Below are 23021 nucleotides of genomic sequence, written 5' to 3' on the forward strand. Positions count from 1 at the left end.
CACTCACATCTTAACTCAATTGGAAATCTACTTGAAGGACTTATAATTTGATTCCTTGAGTACATTGTTTATTAAGTGCCTAATAATTTTTGATTAGTGGAGGACAGGGGGTGATATAATATTAAGGGGCTGAAATAGCTAAAAGGCTTGGTAAAAAATGACATGCAATTAATTTCCATTGTTTCTGTCACATCATAAAGCTAACACAGAGCCACAATGAGTATAGCAAATAGTTTTAACTGACCCTTGCTGGCGTTTGGAGTTGGAGAAATGTTTGTACTAATATTTCTTCTTTCCACCAGCCCCCACACACCAATGCTCACTTCCACATTTGTTTCTTAACTTTGGAGTTCCTTGATCTGCATAAACATTTACCAACTCAACCCAAGGCAACTTTGAATTCTACAGTTACGATGACCTTATTTTCTCTGAAATTTCTGAAAACTCTTGGCGAATATTGTATCCCAAGCACGTTTTGTTCTTTAAATAAAATTGCTAATATATTAATATGAAGTTGGGGGGGGGGGGTTGCTTGTCCAGTGTTCAAATTCAAGTAACCTAACCCTTGGAAGTTACTTGTCATTTCTGGTCCTCATTGTTTTTTCTGTAAGATGGTAATAATTCTTACCACGAAGTTGTAGAGAAATTGTTGAGAGGATTAAAAAGAGATGATACAAGTCTATGTTTAGTACAGTGCTCGGCAAACAGTAAAATACTTAAGATTTTTATTCGCCCCTCCCTTTTCTTGGGAAGCAAGTAATCAATCGGAAGTTAATCGATGCACAGCCAGTTAAAGTAAAAAGAGTTGGGATCATCCCTACTCTGGCAAAGCCTGAATTGTTGGTCCCTCAAACCTTCAATGACGTTTACTCCAGGCAGGTAGATCAAGATCTTTCTCTCATGGGCGTGCTTAATAAAAAGTTCTGTTGTCACTCTTTTATCTAAATTCTAAATATTTGAAGAGACGAGGCAATCTCCTCACCTCTTCAGATTTTTGCTTAGACACAGCTTGCCTTACCAACGTCCAGTCCTGGGCTGCCGCCTGCTCTTCTACACTCCCCAAGCATCCCGCATCCCTCCCCTCCTAGGCTCAGCCTCTCCAATTGAAAACCATTCTACTGTGGCACTACCTCTGTCTACCCGGACTGTTCTCCATTTCTCTTCGGAGTCTGTATACTGCTATTTGGGTTTCTGTAGTTCAGAGGGTTCTGGGCTCGCAAGGGGAGCTCAGCAAAAGTTGCACCTTGAGGCCGTCCCGTGGCTCACTCGGTAGAGTGTGGTGCTGATAACACCAAGGCCACGGGTTCGGATCCTATATAGGGATGGCCGGTTCGCTCACTGGCTGAGCGTGGTGCTGACAACACCAAGCCAAGGGTTGAGACCCCCTTACCGGTCATCTTTAAAAAAAAAAAAAAAAAAAAGTTGCACCTTGGCTTTCTATACCGGTGCAGCCCCAGAAAAATCGGGCGCAAGCACGGTCGCCACTTTTCCTACCTTGGGTGGATTAGACCAGTTAGGAGGCGTATCAGTGGTTTCAAGGCAGGGAAGTTTTTTTATGCTTGGCCGAAGAAGGGTGCTGGTAGAGCGAGGGCCCTCCTCACCCCCCGCCACAGCAGCCCTGGTTGCGGAGCCCGCACAGCCGGGTGCCCAAAACCAGGCGGCGGTGACGGCTCCCACACCCAGACGACGGATCCGGGCCGTAATAACTTCGTATAGCATACATTATACGAAGTTATCGACCCCCTTACCGGTCATCTTTAAAAAAAAAAAAAAAAAAAAGTTGCACCTTGGCTTTCTATACCGGTGCAGCCCCAGAAAAATCGGGCGCAAGCACGGTCGCCACTTTTCCTACCTTGGGTGGATTAGACCAGTTAGGAGGCGTATCAGTGGTTTCAAGGCAGGGAAGTTTTTTTATGCTTGGCCGAAGAAGGGTGCTGGTAGAGCGAGGGCCCTCCTCACCCCCCGCCACAGCAGCCCTGGTTGCGGAGCCCGCACAGCCGGGTGCCCAAAACCAGGCGGCGGTGACGGCTCCCACACCCAGACGACGGATCCGGGCCCGCCCGGAAGTGCCCGGCGCGGGCGGGAGAGAGGAAGAGCCTCGCGAGCCGGCGCGGCCGCCGCGCGCACGCGCACTCGCAGGCTGGGGCTGGGGCTGGAGTCGTAACTCGGAAGCCGGAGCCCAGACCCGCACGGGGCGGGGAGGGGGGGCTGCACCGGGGCTGGAGCGACGGAGGCGGCCGCCCCTGGCGGCGGGTTTGTTTATCCCGGGGAAGAAGTTTAGGAGCGGGAGATAGGGAAAGAGGCCGGGGAGGAGGGATGCGGTTCGGCGGAGGCGGCCGCCACAGGGACTCGCCGCCATCACCCCCGCCGTCGCAGCCTCGGGCTCCCGGGCCGCCACCTCAGCTCGAGAGGAGCCGCCGCCGCCCCTCACGTCCGGGTAAGTGCCCCTCCCCCTCCGAGTCCCCGCCGCGGCCGTGGTCCCTCGCTCCTCCCTCACACCCCCCGCAGGTGGCCTGGCGGGCGGCCTCCTTCCCCCTCGCGGTGCGCCTTCGGCCTTCTCGGGGACTGCCTGTCCTCCCCCGCGCTCCAGCCCGTCCTCTGCCTCCCGGACCTCCCTCCCCTACGGCGTCTTACTTCCCCAGGGGATGTCCCCTCTTCGATTTCCCAGCCTCCGCCTACCGGGATCCCCTTAGTTTTCTCAACGGGCCTCGCCCTTCTTTTCCTCTGGCCGGTCTCCCTCTTCCTTTATACCTGTATAGCTCCACGCCTGCCTTTTTATTCCTTTTCCCACCCACTCTGAGTACTGCCCAAAGCAAGAAACTGCCCCCTTCGTCCACCACCACCAGCGTCCACATCCGGTACCTCCTCATCCCAAGTACGGACGCTCGAAACTGTCATCCCTGTTAGTCCACTTTAGGGTGAGTTCTCAGCTCTCCAGACCACTCAGTACCTCCACCCCAGTAGTCATGCCTTCAACCCTCCCTACCTTCGAGCACACACTCTTCACTTTTAGTAATCTCGCGCACATTTACCAGGGTACATCGAGCTAACCCTGCATTTCAGGGTCTAAGTCTTGAAGGATACAAATCATGAGTTTCCCTCTTTAATTCCCTGCTGCTACCCTTTTTCCTAATTCTACCTCTTCTTGAGCTTATGAATTTGTGTACTGACTCACAAAAAGGAAAAGAGATGGTATTATTTTCTCCCTCAAAGCAGTCACGGAGTTCGGTAGGAATAGATTCACCTTCTACTTATCCTAACTTTCCGCTTATTTCTCTTCATGACTGTGAACACTATCATTAAGTCATCCTTGGAGGTTTCTGATGCTTCTTTATATTTGACTAATCCTGGAACTAGAATTTGCGCTATTATAAAACTCATCTTTCCACTTCTTTACAATTGGTTCCATTGTTCTTGGATTGGAAATTCAAGTAGTAAGGGGTTCATGCCTTCGAAAATTACATTTCCCCCTCTATGCTAGGACTTGTGGAATATTTCAAATTATTATCCCATCATTCTTGAGAGAAATGTTGCATAGTGGTGAAGAGCTCAGCATCTGTAGTGGAACTGCCAAGGTCTAACCCCCTGCCCTGCCCCTTTCCAGCTCTGGCTTTTGGGCTGGTTATTTAACCCTTCCAGGCCTCAGTATTCTTAAACAGCTATAAAATGGGGATAAAGATATACTTCATAGGATGGTGGTGGTGATTGCACGGGTTAATGCAGGTAAAGTACTTAGAACAGTGTCAGGCACATAAACATTTGATAAATATTACATTTTTCCTCCCTTCTTAGCTTGACTTGTTCTGGCTATTGGTAGGTTAATTCTGAGAGAGAAAGGGAATGGAAAGCTGCCTTCTTACTCTTTTCCCTTTACCACACTTTTTGGTGTAGATATGATTTGTATTTTGTTATTGTGTAAGTTAATTATAAATATAGGGTTTTAGTTCCCTATTTTCAAGTAAATTACCAAGCTACAGATAGGCCAGTCTTTATTTCAGACATCTGGAACTTCTACAATTTTATCTTTGTTTTGAAAATAAACGATGTTGAAGTGTGTAGCAGGTTCACTGGAATGGAAAATGAGGGTTTTACAGATAAGAATTTCAGTGCTGCAAATTAAATACTCCAAACTGGCGGTATTCTTCATACCCGTTTGACCTTTACCTTGAATCACTACTCAAGACAGAGCTTGGGCCTCATTCACAAGATTGGTGGCTTTTTTCTTTTCATCTGTTATGTTCATTCATATTCACATGCCTTTGCTTGGTGTTTACCAAATTTTACTTATTTTTAAACCCCCGATAGTTTTGCCATTATTTGCTTACCTCTTGGGCACTGTTGTTTACTTAATATGTTTTTAACTGACTCACTTTAAAAAATCTAAATAGATATTTCTTTAGTGCTGTTATAAATAGTAAAAATTTGAAATCGCGTACCATCCTAATTACATGTAAAAATATGAACATATCAAAATAAAAATGTTCTGGGGCCAGCCTGTGGCTCACTTGTTAGAGTGCGGTGCTGGTAACACCAAGGCCACGGATTCAGATCCTATATAGGAAAGGCCGGTTGGCTTCACTGGCTGAACGTGGTGCTGACAACACCAAGGCGAGGGTTGAGATCCCCTTACCGGTCATCTTTTAAAAAAATAAAATAAAATAAAATAAAAATATTCTTCTGTCTGTAGCCTAAAACCATTTTTGTACTGCCAGGAGAACTTGCTCCATACTCTGGGTGATACTGTCTTTGCTAATACTGTTCTCTGACCTAGAGTAACCTTTGCTCTTTCTCCTGCATATCCAAATTCTGCCTATCTTTCATCTCTTACTACTTCCACATAGTTCCTGCCAACATTGTGTTTTTTTTGTTTCTTGGCTTTCCTGGTGTCTATATTCTGCATTTTGGGCCTTGAATAGTATAGGCAGCACAGGCTGAAGAAAAATGACTCCCTTAGAGTCAGACTTTTAAGACTTATAGGAACTTTGAAGGAATAGAATAGAATTGACATTTAGTATCTGCTGTATGCTTAGCACTGTTCCTTTGGTTTTGTAAGTATTCATTCTTTCCAAAAATATTTAATGAGCACTTACTTACCTTGTGCTAGGCATTGTGGATACATAAGAGAGGCCCTCTCAACTATGGTTCCAGTGAAAATCAAGCCCTAATGCTCGAAGGCATTCAAAGTATGTAATGAATTACCTCATCTCCTGTTAACTAGGATGGTGCTAGCTATGTCCCATTCCTGAGAGAACTGAGAAAATAGTCACTCAAATCTGTTTTTGTAGGTCTTAATTACTGCAGAGCCTTTGAGAAAAGCTCTGTCAGGAAATGATAATAATTATGTCTCTGCTCTTTTGTAATTTATATTCTAATGTGACACTGACAGACAATAAACAAGTAAGTAGATAAAATTATAAGTGAGGACTGTTAATAATATTAAAGAGAATAATCGCTAACATTTATAAAACCCTTTGCCAAGCACTGGTTCAAAGAATTTTTATATATTATTTAAACTTCATAATGATTATTTAAAGAAGGCTTTATTCTGATCCCCATTTTAGAAATGAGGAACCTGAGAAGCAGATTACTTATCTTCTACAAAATCACACAGTTCAGTAAGCTTTGCAGCGAAGCAGTATAGTTCTGTAGTCTATTACTATTGTTGCTTCTCAGACCTTCCACTTCCCTGTTGAATACTTACGAAAAATCCTTCACTTTCTGAAAATCCTTTTTGTTTATTTTTTATAACTTAATCTTAACAGTGGGGTTTCCCTGTCTTTTTAGGTTGTTTAGGGAAGAAAAGGAAATTTAACTTTTGTAAAGCACCTGGTACACTATCTTATCCCAAGCCTATATATGGCTATATATGGAAGGTGTTTGCATTTGGTGGTCCTTCTTACTGTTTTGTATCCTGATTTATATTTGCTCACTTAGCAAAAGTTTATTGAACAACTTATCTTTGCCAGGCACAGTGCTAGGCTCTGGGGACACATGTTAATGGAAAGAGCATACCCATATTCATGAAGACAAAATCTGTTGGGGAATAAAGAAACTAAAAAAATTATAAAAAATAGTTATGATAAGTGCTAAAAAGGAAAATTATTGTAAACTATGAAAGCCCACTAATCCATCAGGGAATGCTTCTCTGAAGAAGGATTCTTAGGCTGAAATCTAAAGGATGAACTGTAGTTACACAAGTGATGTTGGCAATTGCAGCTTTCCAGAACTGAAAGATCCAGTGGGTACTGGACCCTAGTACATGAGGTTGGTGGATGGGAAGTGAGACTGGAGCAGATCACAGTGGCGAAAATCCATGCTAAGCGTTTTGTACTTAATCCTAAAGCAATAGAAAGCCAACAGAGAATGTTAAACAGCTGAATAAGTTACTCAGTTTTTTTTAAAAACATCACTTGGCTGCTCTGGACATATTAGAGAGAGGCAAGTGCAAACGCAGGGAGACCAATTAGGTCAGTGCTTCCCAAACTTATCTGTGGTGAAGGACCAGTTTTGTTTTAATTTCCAATTCATACTTGTACTTTACGAACACAATAAAATAGATGCTGTGGCAGTGTCAAATTGCTATAAAAATTTCTAAGTGCTTCCTCTTCATTTCTGTGTTTACCTCATCTCAGACCAATAGCAAATGGTCTGAGATGTGGACCGGTATTAATTCACAGACCACATTTTGAATAGCATAGAGTTCAGCTGTTATAGTAATTTAGGCAAGAGATGATGGAATCTTATTCAGGATGGCAGTGATAAAGTAGCCTGATCTGGTAAATATTTTGGGGGTAAAATTGATAGGATTTGGTGATGGATTAGATTTGGGGGCCTGGGAAGAGGAAAAGGCTGATTTCCAGGTCTAGTAGTTCTTATGCTGAAGGTGGGGAGTTCTAGAGGAGGAGCAGTTTTCTGTTTGGTAGTGTCAGAGAAGAGGAGGTATCGATCATAACTCAGTTTGAAAATTAATTAAACTTGAAAGTGAGACATACAAGTGGAGATGTTTCATAGTAGCAACTGGATAAATAGATTTGGAGCTCAGCAAACAGGTTTAGACTGGAGATAACTTTGGGAATAGTCAGTGTATTGCTTATCATTGATGTCTTGGGGTAGGGGATGAGATTCCCTAAGGAGAGAATATATAGAGAGAAGATAAGCAGGTTTAGGACTAAACCCTGTGCATCTTCAGCATTTAAACATTGGGAAAAAGAAATGGAACAAAGGAGACTGAGAAGGAGTAGCTAGAGGTTGGAGGAAAGTTTCATTGGTATCACTGAAGCTAAGGCAGTAGGCTGGAAAAAAGGGACTGGCCAGTCAACTATTTTGAATGCAACTGAAAAATCAATTTAGAACTAAAAAGTACATATTAGATTTAGCAACGTGAAGAAAATTCTACATTTCTCAGTAGTCAGTCCATCCATTTTATGATGAATTTAGTTTTAATCTGCCGAAGCTACAATCCTAAATTCAGAATAAAATTATATCTATAACATGAATCATACCTTCCTTCCTGAGCTCAGACCCATGTTTCTATTTATCACCGTCTGGATGTTCTATAAGTATCTCAAATGTTTATTCCACAACTCATTCATTCAGAGTACATTTAAAAAATCCTATTTATCATGCACTGTATACTAGACTTTTAGGTATGTTGTTAGAACTCAGTGACTAGGGACAGTGGAAAATTAAATATTTGTTATTCCAGTGTGATTAGTGCTGTCATAGCTGTTTATTCAGGTTGCCTTGGAAACACAGAGAAAGGGCATCAAGGAAGGCTTTCTAAAGAAAGTGACACTTGGATAGAGTGTTTCTGAAAGGCAAATTAAATTGAGGGGGAGAGAGCAAGGCAGTGGTAAGGAAGTTTAAAGAGACGGTATTTTAGGTGTTTTGAAAGCATGCAAAGGCAGGAATTGAGGCTAAAGCATATGGGTGGTAGGATGGAGAGGTAGACATGCCATTCAAAGGTTTCCCACTTGAACTTGTACCTTTCTTGTGTTTGCTGTTTTGATTAATATCATCACCACCCATGTAGTCACCAAATGTGGAGGTATCTTTGAATATCTTCAAAAATTAAAGATTATCTTTGCTTTAGGATTTATCTAAGGTGGTGTTTTATTTTTGCAGCTTAGCTTTATATTTTATATATTAAATTTATACTTATAGAATCATTAACTGATAACTTAAATATTTCAATTATACTTTAGTAATTTATTATGAGAGAAATATGTGTTAAATACATACTACTTTTTCTCAAATTTAGGGAGTTGAAAATGAAGGCCTTGCTAAGGATTGCCAAGGGTTTATTACTAAACTTGGAGGATATGGTCAGTGATAATGCTTTTGGGCTCAGTAGAATGAAAACAGCCCTCTGATATCTTACATGTTATTTTAGCTAGTTGTATTGCATCATAGAATCTAATAGTCCTTGGACTATGAGTGGAACACAATTCATCTTTAGGGATTACTTTCTGAAATATACTGTAGTTGGCAAAACCTTAATTGGCAAGCTCAAAGTCTCATAGAAAATAGTGGAATAGAAGGGAACATGATGTTAAAATGGATTTTAAAAACACAGTAAATGAAAATTCTAGAAAGCATGTTTTTTAAAATAAAAAAGGAGATCAGCTCTATCAAAACTTGCTTCTGAAATACCGTCTTGAGTTATTGTGGAAACATTGCTGTGTTATTCTCATTGCCAAGGTTGCCTTCCTTAAATTTTATATTAGGAAAATTGTAACTTTTAACATTTCTTTTTACTAGTTCTTACTAGCTTTAATATCTTTTGCTTTTGTCTTTACTGTGGTTTTTAGTTTTGTAGGTCTTAACTGAATACTTATGACAACTCTATGCTGTTCATATACTGTTATGGTTTTTACTTTTATTTATTTTTGTTTATTTATTTTTTGATGGCAGGCTGGACAGTGATTGAACCCTCGACCTTGTTGTTATCAGCACCACACTCTAACCAACTGAGCTAACTGCCCAGCCTTACTATTATTCTTCTTAAAGGCACAGTTTTATAGGCCTTTTATCTTATACTGAACATGAGCATAGCTCCTGTCTCATATTCTTTAGACCCGTCTGTATGTTGTAAGAAAAGACGGAATAATTGTTAGCATTATATTCTGAATCAAGTAATATAACTGTGTGAGACTGAACTTTATATAGGTAAAAGCTAGTAGATTTAAAATTTTTTTATCTTCAAATATAAAATTGCATTACCTCAAACATGGTCGGGATAGGTTGTATATACAGCCAAAGTGAAATATGATGGAAATATTCATCTGTGCAATATGAATATGTTTAGAAAGTACCTGTTTCCCCCACCCACCCACCTACCCCCCCAGGTCTTTGGGGTGGTTGTATTTGCTTTCATCCTCTATTAGATATAGGAATAAAAATGATTAGGGATAACATTTAAAAAAAAAAGAGGGGTTTTATTCTCTTAATAACTAATATAGATCTGAAAGCTTATAGTGTATCTAAAAAGTAGTATCATGCTTTAAGACTATTATATGAGATTTGTTAATGAAGAAGATACTTGTCTGGATATGTTTTAAGAAGCAAATTTAATGATTTTTTTTCTTGTGTAAAATATGTTTGTACCTCTCCTCCCCTCTCTTCCCACCCCCAAATAATGAGTGATTTAAAAAAAAATTTTTTTTAGTAGACTTTATTTTTTAGACCTCTTTTAGGTTCACAGCAAAGTTGAGTGGCAGGTACAAAGATTTTCTATACACCCTGCTCCCACACATACATAGCCTCCTCCATTATAATCATCCCCCATCAGAGTGGTACATTTGTTACAATTGATGAATCTGCATTGACACATCATTATCACACAAAGTCCATAGTTTTCATTAGGGTTCACTCTTGTTGTACAGTATATTATATGGGTTTGGACAAACGTATAATGATATATATCCACCGTTATAGTGTCATACAGGGTAATTTCACCGCTCAAAATCCTCTGTGTTCTGCCTATTCATCCTTCCTCTCCCCAGCCCCTGGCAATCACTGGTCTTTTTATTGTTTTGCCTTTTCCAAAATGTGATATAGATGCAATTATATAGTATGTAGCCTTTTCAGATTAGCCTCTTTCAGTTGGTAGTATGCATTTTAAGTCTCGGAGTCCATGTCTTTTCATTTAAAGCTCTTCTTTTTAATAGCTTAATATAGCTCTCTTCTTTTTAATGCTAAATAATATTCCATTGTCTGTATGTATTATAGTTTATCCACTGACCTACTGACAGGCATCTTGGTTGGTTTTAAGTTTTGACAATTATGAATAAAGCTGCTATAAACAACCTTGTGAAGGTTTTTTTGTTGACATAAATTTTCAACTCCCTTGGGTAAATACCAAGGAGTTAGATTGCTGGATTGGTACAGTAAGAGTATGTGTAGTTTTGTAAGAAACCAGCAAACCTCCAAAGTGGCCATACCGTTTTGCATTCCCACTGGCAGTGAATGGGAGTTCCTGTTCCACATCCTCGTCAGCATTTTTATATTCTACTCTTGGTGGATGGAGTAGTGTGTAGATGTCCACTGTATCCAGTTGGTTGATGGTATTGTTGGGTTCAACTATGTCATTACTGGTATCTTACTGGCATCTGCCCATTTCTGTTAGAGCAGTGTTGAAGTATCCAGCTCTAATAGTGGATTCATCTGTTTCTCCTTGCACTTCTATCAGTTTTTGCCTCACATATTTTGAAGCTTCCTTATTAGGCACGCATGTGTTAAGAATTGTTATATCTTCTTGGAGAATTGACCCCCTTATCATTATGTAATGTTCCTCTTTACCTCTGATAACTTTCCTGTCTCGGAACTAATTAACTGATTTTTAAGGTAAAGATTGCAATAGTCTCAAGGTGTTTTTCAGTCATCATTTGTATAGTTTTTTATGTTTTAGTGGGGAATTCCCTTGAAAGGTAAATAGTTTTCATTCTATATGACAATAAAATAACATTGAATATAAATTTGTTCAGAAACTGCCAAGGCAAGCACAAATACATGAAGTTACCAAATACCTAAATGAATTGAATTTCATATAATTAAATTTTTGTGTGGCAATTCTTAGGCTTAGTTTAAACCTTTACTAACCTGTTATTTAACATAGCAATTAAGCTTAATATATTCAGTTTTGGTAGAAAAGCTCAGGTGGGGCATGGGCACACACACACACAAAGCATATTTGGTCATTTCTGATCACATTCAAAATACATCATTTAAAAGGTGAAAATACTTTTTCATATGAGCATTTTATCAGTGGCATTTGAGAACTGAGTTGAATCAAGTAGTATTGTGGGAGTATCTTGGTTTATATTTTAATATTACTGATAGTTAATTTTTCTCAGGTGTCTGATTTATTTTTGCTGTTGATTGTCTATCTGCCTCCCCTACCCCCATCTTTTATCAACAAAAATTTCTTCTTCAAGTTGTGTGAGGGTACTTCAGTAGGTTCATGGAAAAATAGAATTAAAAGATGAGTGTTTCCATGAACTTTTTGAAAACCCCTTGTATAATGAAACCAGTATTTTTTCTTAGCAGAGTGTAACCATGTTTAGCAGGGTATAACCATGTTGATTTGAACATAGGCCTGAGAAACTGACAATTTACTATAGTGTAAAGATACCTTTACATCAAGTTTCCTCACAGATCATTTGAGTTAAAAGGGAAGAAGTACCTTAGATATTTTATTTCATTTGCTTCTTATCACTAACCCATAAGGTATAGATAATACTATAATTTCTTGAATTGTAGTTGCTGTCAATTACCAGATGCATCATTATTTATGTTAGAGATAGAGCACACACTGTGAATTACAATTGTAAGATGCTGTCCATTTCAGAAATGTTAAAAATCTGCAAAAAGTTACCGGATGCATCATTATTATGTACCCCAGAGAGAAAGAGAGAGAAGGGGAGCATGAGAGCACTGAATTACAGGTGTGAGATACTATCCATTTCAGAAATGTTAAAAATCTGTGTATCTTAGAATTAGTGAGAGGTGGAATTAGTGCCTTCCCGATTTATGGTTATCATTCAGGGTGAAACAGTCTCCTAACATGAAGTGAAGTGAGTACAAATTTAATTCCGCTTTACGCTAGAGCTCTCCAGGCAGCATAGCATAGAGGTTAAGAGCATACAGTCATCCTGCCATTTAATAGCTTTGTATTTTAGGCAAATTACTTAAAGGCTCAAGTTTTTTTCCTCCATGAAATGGAAATGATAATGGTACCACTTCTTAGAGTAACAATTCTAACTCTCATGACAGTGAGAACTAAATGAGTTATATTTACATTTAGAATGGTGCTCTATATGTAGTTAAGTGCTTCTGTATATTTTGGTTAATTAAAAACAGTGATGCTATTTCTGATCTAATATATCTCAGTAGATTGCTAAAAAGGACCTTATCAAATGGTTCATTGATACTTTGTGCATACATTAAAGATTAAAATATTTTATTGATTTGATTTTTAAAAAACTAATGTAAGATTGCAGTCTTCACAATTTTGACATCTAAATTACATTTTTGTTTCCATACAAATAATACACTATAAAGGTACAGATGTAATCTGCTCTTTTTCCCCATCTTTGTTATAATGTATTTAGTCAGAATATTGATGTGCTGTGATGGATATCTTGAAAATAGCCTGTGATATATACTTATTATTTCTGTAAATCTCATAAGGAACTCATCCAGAAATATTTTTAAAGGGTTTCAATATTACAGACTCATGTTTTATTTTTACTTAAAACATACTTCTGCATTGTGTAGCACATAGAGGAAAGGTAATAAGAAGGCAATTTTTATTTTAATGGTTTTTATGCACATGACTTTGTTCATCTTGAGATTTAAGATCTTGTCATATATTCTGATGATAAAAATAGATTAAGACTTTCCTTTGAACTTGATTTTTCCCTCATTCACACTTTTGCCTTATTTTTATTGTTTTTTTCTATTTGGGGTTCACATCATTCATTTACTTCATAAATAGTTCCTGGATAACTATTAAATGCCAGGTTCTGTGTTTACAGTGATGAATTGGAAATAGCCCTTGACCTGGAAGAACTCACTATTTGAGATTTATTAATAGTCTTTAGTCATTGAGTACTTAGGCATGGTGCTGAGGACTTTATACACATACTCTATTTGTTTTAATCATCATAAGTACCCTGCTAGGGTAGGTCATTGCTTCTGAATGTTTCTGCTGAATAATTGGCAGAGAAGAGTGAATTCTTGAGGGATGGAAGGGAGGTGAAGATCTGAGTGTGGTCAAGGTGGTGGAGAGGGGAGAGCTTTGGTATTTAAATTCTTTTTAAGTCAGTGTTTTCTCTTGGAAAGGATTTGACTTTTGCATCCTATTACCTTAATATAGCCTTTGTTTTAATATTAGAGTGTTTTAAATTAGCATGAGGGAAGGTTCAAAAGACTGTCTTGTTCCAATTTTAGGATGGAGGAAATGTACAAGGAGCAGGATTTTATTATGAACTTCAAGGGATCAGGGTGCTTATTTATTTATTAAATATTTCTTTCCTTTTTTTTAATTTAAAGTGAACTTTTGAAGTATAACATACATTCAGGGACATGAATATATTGTTATACAGCATGTACAGTCTTGTGCTGGCTTCTTACCCTAAATATATGTGTTTATGTGATCCAACCATGTTGTGCATAACTGTAGCTATTCATTCTCACTGCCTTATAGTAGTCCATTGTGCAACTATATATATATCGTAATTTACCTGTTTTACTCTTGATGGACATCTAGGTTGTTTCCAGTTTGGGGCCATATTGGATAGGGCCCCTATGCAATATTCTTGTATTCCTGTACACGTCTTTTGGTGCACATACATAAATTTCTCTAAGGAATATACCTTGTAGAATAATTGTTGGGTCATTAGTATGTTTTTTGTTCAGTTTTAATATGTATTACCCAATGATTTCCAAAGTTGTACCAATTTATAGTCTCATCAGTAGAGAATGAGAATTCTAGTTGTCTCAAATACTCTGCAACATTTGTTTGATATCTCATTTATTTAGCCATTCTGGTGGGTGTAAAGTGGTATTACATTGTGGGTAGGCTGTTTTCTCAAAATAAACATGATTCCTTTCCCCACTCCTACCCACGTATCCTTGTCATGTGTACACCAGGGGAAAGTGGAATAGAGACCTGTTTATTTTCAGAAAGCCTAACATATTCTGGTTGTCTTGCCAGTTAGTAAAATGCAGAAAATAAGACAAGTTTAAGTATAATTTAAGGAAAATGAGATTCTCATGAAAATTATAGCTTCATAATGTACTGACTTTCTGACAAACGGTGTATTTCTATCTTGCTAAACATGGGAAAAGTTTTATTTTGCAAGCTGGTGAAAAGTTTTGTAGGCTCCTTTATTTTATTGAGTGAGTCCACAGCATTGGTCCAAAGCTCTAATTACACAATACTGGAATGTACTTGCTCTTACTTGACTGTCTACGCAGATTATAGATTATGTTTGTTCATTATTTTGTGAGGTTTGGTACCAAAAGAAGGGAAACACCATTTACGTAGCAAAGCTTACTCAGTTTTCAGAACTTGAAAATAAGGTTGAAAAAATAATCTTTACCATGTGACCACAGTATGCTTTGTGGTGTTTTATACTTAATTTATTGTGGGGTTTTTTTTGTGGAGTTTTTCTTGTAAATTTCACAGAGGGAAGAGTTGCTAATTTCTACTTTTCATTATTGAATTATGTAGTGAAAACCATGGATGCAAAAAATATTTCTGCCTTGGTATCCTTTTCAGTGTTACGATTGCGGTTAATCTCTTCTTGTTCCTTAATGAATGTAGGTTATGTTAGTATCATGTGTAGGGAGGTGCTATTCCTATACCTTTTGGGAAAAATAATTAGTTGTTGATTTCTTCCATCAGAACACACGCATAGACTCTTAACTCTTGATAAACCCAGAGTTTTCCTTTTCTAACATTTTCATATGCCTAAATTTTTATAGCTAATACTTTATATCAACTTTATTTCTTACTGCTGCAAAGTACTATTCCAAGGTAGAGCAGCCATTTGATAAATACTTGTGCTCTACATATTCATAAGTGTACCAGTTGTTGCTAGTCGTAGGAATCTTGGAATAAGCTTATCATCATCAGAACTGAGATGGCATCCATGTTCTTACAGTGCTCCTGTGAAATTTATTCTGCAAAACATTTCCTTGTGAGGGAGATAAGGCTGATAGGTGATGGCAGTAACCTCCTTTTATTGAGTTTAGTTTGGCCATGTGTTACATCATTTCAGAAGAAACTGGGTGTAAATCCAGGGATATCCTAACACATTGCTCTCTGTGTCATTTTGTATCATTTCTTTTCCTTCCTCCTTCCCTTCCTTTCAGTTTCTTTTTTTTTTTCCCCCCTGTAAACTAAGCAGCTATGTAGTAAACATGTTTTTCTTTAAGGAGAATTAAGCCATTATAATGGTTATGGTCATGCAAAATGTAATGTTCTCTACTGACTTTTACAGTAAGGCATGCTATTTTGTCAATTTTTTTTTCTAGAACTTTTATAACTTAGAGGTTCAGAAAGTGCCAGTCCCTCTTATCTTTTTCAAGGATGATGGTGTATCTTGCTTTTTGCGTAGGACAGTACTAGTTTATGTCTTTTGCCCCAGCATCCTGTCTGATTTAGCATTTGTACTAGATATTTAATTTTTAATTAACTGCTATTATTGATAGTTGCATTAAAATAAGCCTGAGTTGGTTTCGTACACTTTTTTACTTCCAGACTCTGCCATGGTATAGTGTGGTGATATGTGAGTTACATGTGCCATGATAAGAGTTCTGTCTTCCACAGGTGGTAAAATCTGAAAGATAATCACTAAGTACATTTTTCTTAAGTATATTCCTTTAATGACAGGGGGTGGAGAGAGAAGAGCTCCATGATTAGAAGTGGGCTGGGTTATAAATGGTTAGGGGCAGCTTTCTGTCTTGGGTGATGGTAAGAGATATATTTGATGCTGCTGCCCTTATTGGCTGCTTTTGGTACATGAACATAGAACATGTTCAGTGCTGCAGCTTGCAAGATTCCTGAAACCACCAGGATGGCAGTAGGTGGGAAATTATAGGGTGTATGAACTGAAATAATGGCTAAACAATCTTGCTGTAGAACATGTGGAGAAGTACTGTTTAATAAAACTTTGTGCCATGATGGAAATATTCTATAATCTCCACTTTCCATTGTGGTAGCCACTAACCACTTGTGTTTATTGAATATTTAAAATGAGTTTAGTAGTTGATTAGAGTGTGGTGCTAATAAAATGAGTCTAGTACAGCTGAGGAACTGAATTTCTAATTTAATTTAAATTAATTTAAATTTAAATAGGCACATGTGGCGAGTGACTACCACATGGAAAGTGCACTTGTAGAAAGTAGTCTGATAGCTGCTTGCTACAGAGTTTTTAGGTGTAAATTTACAACTAATCATTTCATTATTTGGTAAGACTTATTTTGGAGCAAACCCTTTTGACACCAATTAGTTTAAAAAGTAGTACATATTTAGAGAAAGTATACACTTATGGAGCTGCTATTCTTTTTAAGATTTTACTCACTAACTCAAAGGAGCAAACAGTGGGTGGTTATACTGATACTGAGTGGAGAGTTTACAGGATGGTTGTGGTAAAAAAGAACAGAGGAGTGAGATCTTAAGAATGCTTGCTAGAGAGTATTCGAAGTGATGCATTGTGGGTTTTGGGTTTGATAAGGAAGGAAGTGAAGCTGTAATGGGGATAATGACTCAAAAAAATGGGAAGGGGTCAAGGATGTAATAGCAATAAGAGGTATCGGGGATTTAAATTGATGACAAAATGGGAATAAATTCTGTTATAAAAAGATATGCTGAGGTTTATTGCAGGGTTGCTTCCAAGTCCTTTTTCTAGATCCTTCACAGAGGGAAGAAAAAGATTATTTTAGGAATTCAACTTTATCTGCTTTAGTTAGGTATTTGCCTCTCTGGCCTTATCTTTGTCATCTTTATTTCACCAATGCCTGACCTTTTTAGGTACTTAATAAATGTTCGTTCAGTAAATGCTAGACAAATGTGAAATTGTTCCAGCGTCCTGGAATTCTAGAACAAAGAACATTGCTTAGAAACTTTAAAAGTGATTTGAAAACTAGTAAAACGAACTGTTACTTTAATACAATTATATGTTCAGAGTGTGGAATTAATTATCCTAACTGTAATGAGACATTTTGTGTTCAGAGGGGTAATACAGGAAATAAATTACATAAACTTTTACATAAATTGGTGGATGACAGTTTCTTGATAGGCTGTCAAGGAATGTTTGGGGCACTACTTTTTAGAGGTTGTCAGGAGGGTGTTGTAAAATTGATGCATATCTTTCAGGTCTTTGAACAGTTTTAACTCTAATTTCAACTCTGATCTCTGACAACTGGTTACTTTTGTTTACTTTCATTGGAGCATTAGGCTTTTGAGGAATGAATTGTAGCAGATTAATTTCAGGTCAAGAAGTAAAGTCTTCAGTAATGCAAGATAAAAATCACTAATTGAAGCAGGAGGAGAAATGCGAAGGCAAATGATTTTGTAAAAATAGTGGGAGTGGAGCTTTTGGCTTTAGCCAAAAGTTTCTAAAACAGAAGAGATTGGGGAAGAGTGGGAGAGGGAGGGGAAGAAAACGTAACTTTTATTTTGGATGAATGTTTTAGGATTCAGATAAATTTGAAAAATGCGTAGGGTTAATATTGGTGGGTCTAGAATTGCCAATTCACTGTACAGGAACTACCCTAAGTACTTTATAGACCTTATCTCTTTTAGTACTTTCTGTGATTGAGGGATTCCCTTTCTGAAGATGAGAGAGCTAAGGACCAGAAAAGGAAAGTAACTTGTTCCAGGGTTATAAAACCTTTTTTGGTTTTTTTAATTTAAAAAGTTTTATACACAGATCTTACAGATATTTCAATGAGTTTTGATAGAGATATTCACCTGTGTAACAACAGCCCAATCAAGATATAGATTATTTCCATTACTCCGGAAAGTTCTTTTAAAGGTTACACAATTCCTAAGAAGCATTTTGAACATCTTTTTCCAACTACACCTCCACATTACTTGCATTAAAAGACAGATGGAAGCTGTTAGAGATAAGCAGTGTGAGAGCAGCAGAATTAATAACAGATGTAATAGCTAATGGAGAGCCAGGCGATAAAAGTTGAAAAAGCAAGAATAAAACCTCAAAAACCAAATTTGGGCAAATTTAACTCTGCTTTCCTTTATAGTTTCTGAGATTATTACTGTTTTGTACTATAAGAATTATGAGAACTATTTAGAACTATAAGTTCTATTGATGAGTTTCATATTGATAACTCATACACATAACACCAAGTTATTGAGTGCTTTCTATGTATTACACACTGTATGAGATATCTTCTGTGCATTCCCATTCAATATACCAGTCATTTGAGACAATTACCATTTATTATTAGGTTACTGTTATTTCATAACATTGAAATAAGACCCTGTAATGAAGAAGTTGAAGGTAGCCCAACCCCCCTCAGTATAGTACCCAGGTAAAATGGAAGCCTTAGAGGTGAAGGACAAATGAAGGACAGCTGGGTCAATAATGATATTTTTATGTTAGTGATATCAATATCTAACCTTCATACTAGAACAGTGGTTCTCAGTGTGGGGTGTGGATCAGTAGCATCAGAACCACCTGAAACCTTGTTAGAAATGAAATTTGGGGACTTGACTCAGACCCACTAAATCCTTAAAGCTGGGGTTGAGGCCTGTTTTAACAAGCCCTCCAGCTGATTGTAAGGCACTACTTAACTTTGAGAATTGCTGCCCTAGAGATATATAAAGCCGTAAGTCTAACAGTGTAATCATTTAGAGGGTTGGGACTGTTGAATTAAACCTTGTTGAATTAAACCAATATTCTCCTGCTTTTGACCTACATAAATGGCATTTTCATATAGTTCAACCTGATAAAATTGAAAAAATTTGTCAAACTTTGAAGGGAAGTCACCTTTTACTTGGGGCAGAGAGCTCAAACTATAGAACAGCTAATTTCACTTATGCCTTAAGGACTCAGGTAAGTGGACTGTAAGGTAAATGAAGGTATTTGCTCAGTCCCCATGCATTTTTTTTTAAAGCTGAGGCCCTGTGTAACTTCATCACCAACCACCCATGACTTCGGTGTGCCCATTTCCCCACCCCCTAATCCCACCCACCTCCCTAACATCCCCACTTCCACCCCTACCCCCAGCTCTTTTGGATTTTCCATTATGCAGAAATGTATATAGCCAGGAAGGAGGAACATTTTCCCCAACCTTAGCCGTTTCTTTTCTCGAGTGTTCAGCTATTGCCATTTCTGTATCTTTCAACACACCCTGTTCCTGCCCCCCTAAGATTCTTCCCAGGAGCAGTGGTGTCTGGATATGCTGCCACTTAGTCTAATCAGTCTGCTGAGAGTCAACAGCTGTTTGTGTTTCAAAGAGGAATGTTTTAGTCAACTTTAGGCAAACTACTTTTAAGTGGTGAGAACTACAAGATGGCCTTTATTTTCATGTGTAGTTCTGAATTAGCCATTCCATTAATTCCCTCAGACAATATGAGAGTACTTCAACAAGTTCATGGAAAGATTTGAATTATCTTTTAATTCTGTTTTGACACAAACTTTTTGAAGTACCCTTGTATAACTAGCCCCCTCCCTTTTTATTTTTAAACAAACCCTGAGCGTTGTGCTAGGCTTTGCATTACAGAAATGAGTAAAGATTATAGTTAGGTAATACCACAACTTTGCACATAAAACTCTGTGGTAAAAGACAGTAAATGAGTGGGGGTAGCGGAGGTAGTAGGAGTATTTGATGTGAGCTGACTTTGTCAGTCGATAACTGGTTTGTTTTCTAAATTGGCATACTGTGTTATATACTACTTTTTTTCCTGCTTGTAATACTTTTTAAAAAATAGAAGTCGTGATTATCTTAATTTTCACATTACATAACAGAGTAAGGAGAATAGGAAATCACACTCCCACTCCCTGTTCCACTCCACACTGTAAATAGTGCCTGCTTTTAGTGTTTTTTATTAGTAATGTTCTTTTTTTATTTATTAGCTTTTATTTTTTATTTATTATCTGTGAATGATAGTCTTGTTCCTCTCCTTATTCTCTTAATCTCCTAATTATTATTAATTTTTAATTTTACATCAAGGTATTTGCATGTGGTTCTGTAATTGTAACTTCTTTTTTACTTTGTTTTTGATTCAGTTTTAAAAATTTTAAACCTAGAAACATAATGTACTTATATAAACATTCACTACAGAATGAAGTGAAATGACCCCCATAGAAAATGAAATGTAATCCTATGTGCATTAAAACTAGACCAGTTGGAAATTTTCTATGTCAGATTCCAGTGGATTCTCTCTTGGTTTTTTTAGTCTCCCCCTCTTCCTCTGATACATATTGTTTCTTCCTCTTGTTTCTCCAATTCTATGTTTTCTCTTTCTTGGATTTCTTTTTCATTTGTTAGAGCTGTGGTCTTCAAAATGAAGCATCTACATTAAAGGGGGGTGCACAAGATAGTTTGGGAGAGTGTCAGAATATTTTAGAAATTATCTGTGTCAATTTTTATCTGATTATTTTAAGTTTTTGTTTTGGTATGTTTTATAGTATACATAATATATTAATATAGTGACATGTCTATTAATTTATAAATAAATGTATACTGAGAGTATGTTCAGATGTTGTTTTTACTAATAAATGGTATGTCATACAAAAAAGTTTAGAGCTCATTGGGTTCTGAATACTTCATTGATTAATTTTCAATGTAGGATGGCATACTTATTAAGTATTTGCTGCCTGAAAATGTCCTTTATTTAGTCCTCATTTTTAATAAATTTGAGTATGGAATTCTAAGTTCAAAATTTTTTGCCTTGAAAACTTTAAAAGCACTTTTTTGTCTTAACGACATTCAGATTTCAGTCTGATTTATTCCTTTGTAGATAACATGGGAAGTTTTAGGATTTTCTTTTTTTTAATAGAATTCTGAAGTTTTACCAGACCGTGTCTAGATATAGATCTTTTTTCAGTAATCATCCTTGGCAGTTGGTGAGGCCTGTCTGTGAACTCATGTCTTCCTTCAGATTATGGAAATAATCTTTTTTTAAATTTTTTTAACTTTTTATATACCTGTTTTTTTTTTTTACTGTTTTTTACTCTCTTTATGAGCACCTGTTACATGAATATTGGACCTCCTCACTCTGACCTCCAGGTCCCAAATTTCTAATGTTTCCATATTCTTTGTGTTTTTAGTCTGTTTCCTCGAAAGTAGTCTTCGTCTTTTATTTTCCAGTTATGCATTAGTTTTTACCATTTTATTATTTATCTCGCACACTGAATTTTTGTCATTTATTTTTCATTAAGAATTCTTTCTTGTTTCTGACCACTTTTTCAAAGCAGATTTTTCTTGTTTTATTCGAGTGTACTTTAAGAAATTTTTAAGTGTACCATTCTGTCCCCTGAATTGTTCATTTCTATGAAGTTTATTTGTTGTTATTACTTTTTTTTCCCTATTTTGGGTCTTCCCTTTTATGTCATTATTATTTTTTATCCCCCCCCCCCAAAAAAAAAATGTCTGTTGTCCTTGGTTTTCCATCCATATGTTAGGATGAAGGACTGTGTTACTAAACAGTGGGATCTGGCTGGTATGGTTTGCTCTGCAGTTGTGTATTTCAGTTTACCCAGCAGCCTTCTTCCCTGAATGGGACTGCTATGGATGCATTCACTATAAGTGTGCAAGATTTATCAACATGATGACTTCCCTGCAGGTTGCATGAATAGGTTGGGAACCCCCACATATGTCGAGTAAGGAGGGCTTTATTTCGTGTGAGAGAGTGCTTTAATACTTTTTTTGTTAGTAGTTATCTTTTCTCCTTTTCTCCTCATCTCATTCCTAATGTTTGTTATGATACTCAGGGTTAGTCCAATCTGTATCCTGTTCGTTTCTTAGGAACTGACACTCTCATAAGAAACAGACCCAGACAGGTGGCCCACTTCCTTTATAGGGCAATTCCTGGGCTTTGGCATGATCGTAAAAGCCACAACTGCCAGTCTTGGGAAAGGGGAGAGCCCCAGCTGTATCAGCTAGCCTAAATACTGTTTCTAAATTAGTTATCTGGATGATTGCCACTTGGCTTTTTCCTGCTCTTTGTATTTGAGGGAAGGTTGGTTTTCCTTTGGGCATCCTTAAAAGAACTGTGGGTACCTCTAATATTTTGGATTGCAATTTTCTCCCCTTTATTTCTCTGCTAATTTGTTCCTGTTCATTTGCCTTGAATTTCTTAAAATTTCTGATCCACCACCATCACTCTTTCTTATTTTCCAGCCCTGTTATGTCTTTAACTTTTTGTAAAACTTTGTTGTCATCTCACTGATATGTTGGGAAATAAAAGACAGATAAATGTGCTCACTTCACTGCGTAGAACCATGTACTGTTTTCAGAATTCCATAAAATATATATTTATAATATATTAAAAATATCCTCATTGAAGCAGAGAAAAAAATTATGAAAAATACAAAGAGACTAGGACAAATGTGAGACAAATGTGAGACACAGTGACAGAGTCTAACATATATGTAAGTGGAGTCACAGAAGAAAAAGAGAGAAGCAGTATTTGAAGAGATAAATCACTGAGAAATTTCCAAAAGTGGTCAACAAAACTGTAATTGTGATGTCTTGGGGCTTAAATATATGTGAAATTAAAATGCATGATAAAATAATGTAGGAGACATGAGGGATAAATGGAGTACAAGTGTTCTTAGTGGGAAAAAAAGTGTCCTAAGCACACTTAAAACACACTTTTTTCCCCATTAAGAACACTTTTTAGGGCCAAGCCCGTGGCGCACTCGGGAGAGTGCGGCACTGGGAGCACAGCAGCACTCCCGCCGCGGGTTCGGATCCTATATAGGGATGACCGGTGCGCTCACAGCGCTCACTGGCTGAGTGCAGTGCGGCCGGTCTCAAAA

At 37.5% G+C, this 23021-nt stretch overlaps 1 protein-coding gene across 1 annotated transcript in view; it reads left to right on the plus strand.

Annotated features, from left to right (window-relative positions):
* Window positions 1-2295: 2295 nt before the first annotated feature.
* Window positions 2296-23021, plus strand: part of SPOPL (speckle-type POZ protein-like) — a 50106-nt gene continuing 29380 nt past the window's right edge. Inside the window, exon 1 of the mRNA XM_008570963.1 lies at window positions 2296-2437. The gene's annotated coding sequence lies outside the window, so the exon portion shown is untranslated. The remainder of the gene's footprint in view (window positions 2438-23021) is intronic.

This window comes from Galeopterus variegatus, unplaced genomic scaffold, assembly GCF_000696425.1.
Source record: "Galeopterus variegatus unplaced genomic scaffold, G_variegatus-3.0.2 Scaffold648, whole genome shotgun sequence".
Taxonomy (NCBI): Eukaryota; Metazoa; Chordata; class Mammalia; order Dermoptera; family Cynocephalidae; genus Galeopterus; species Galeopterus variegatus.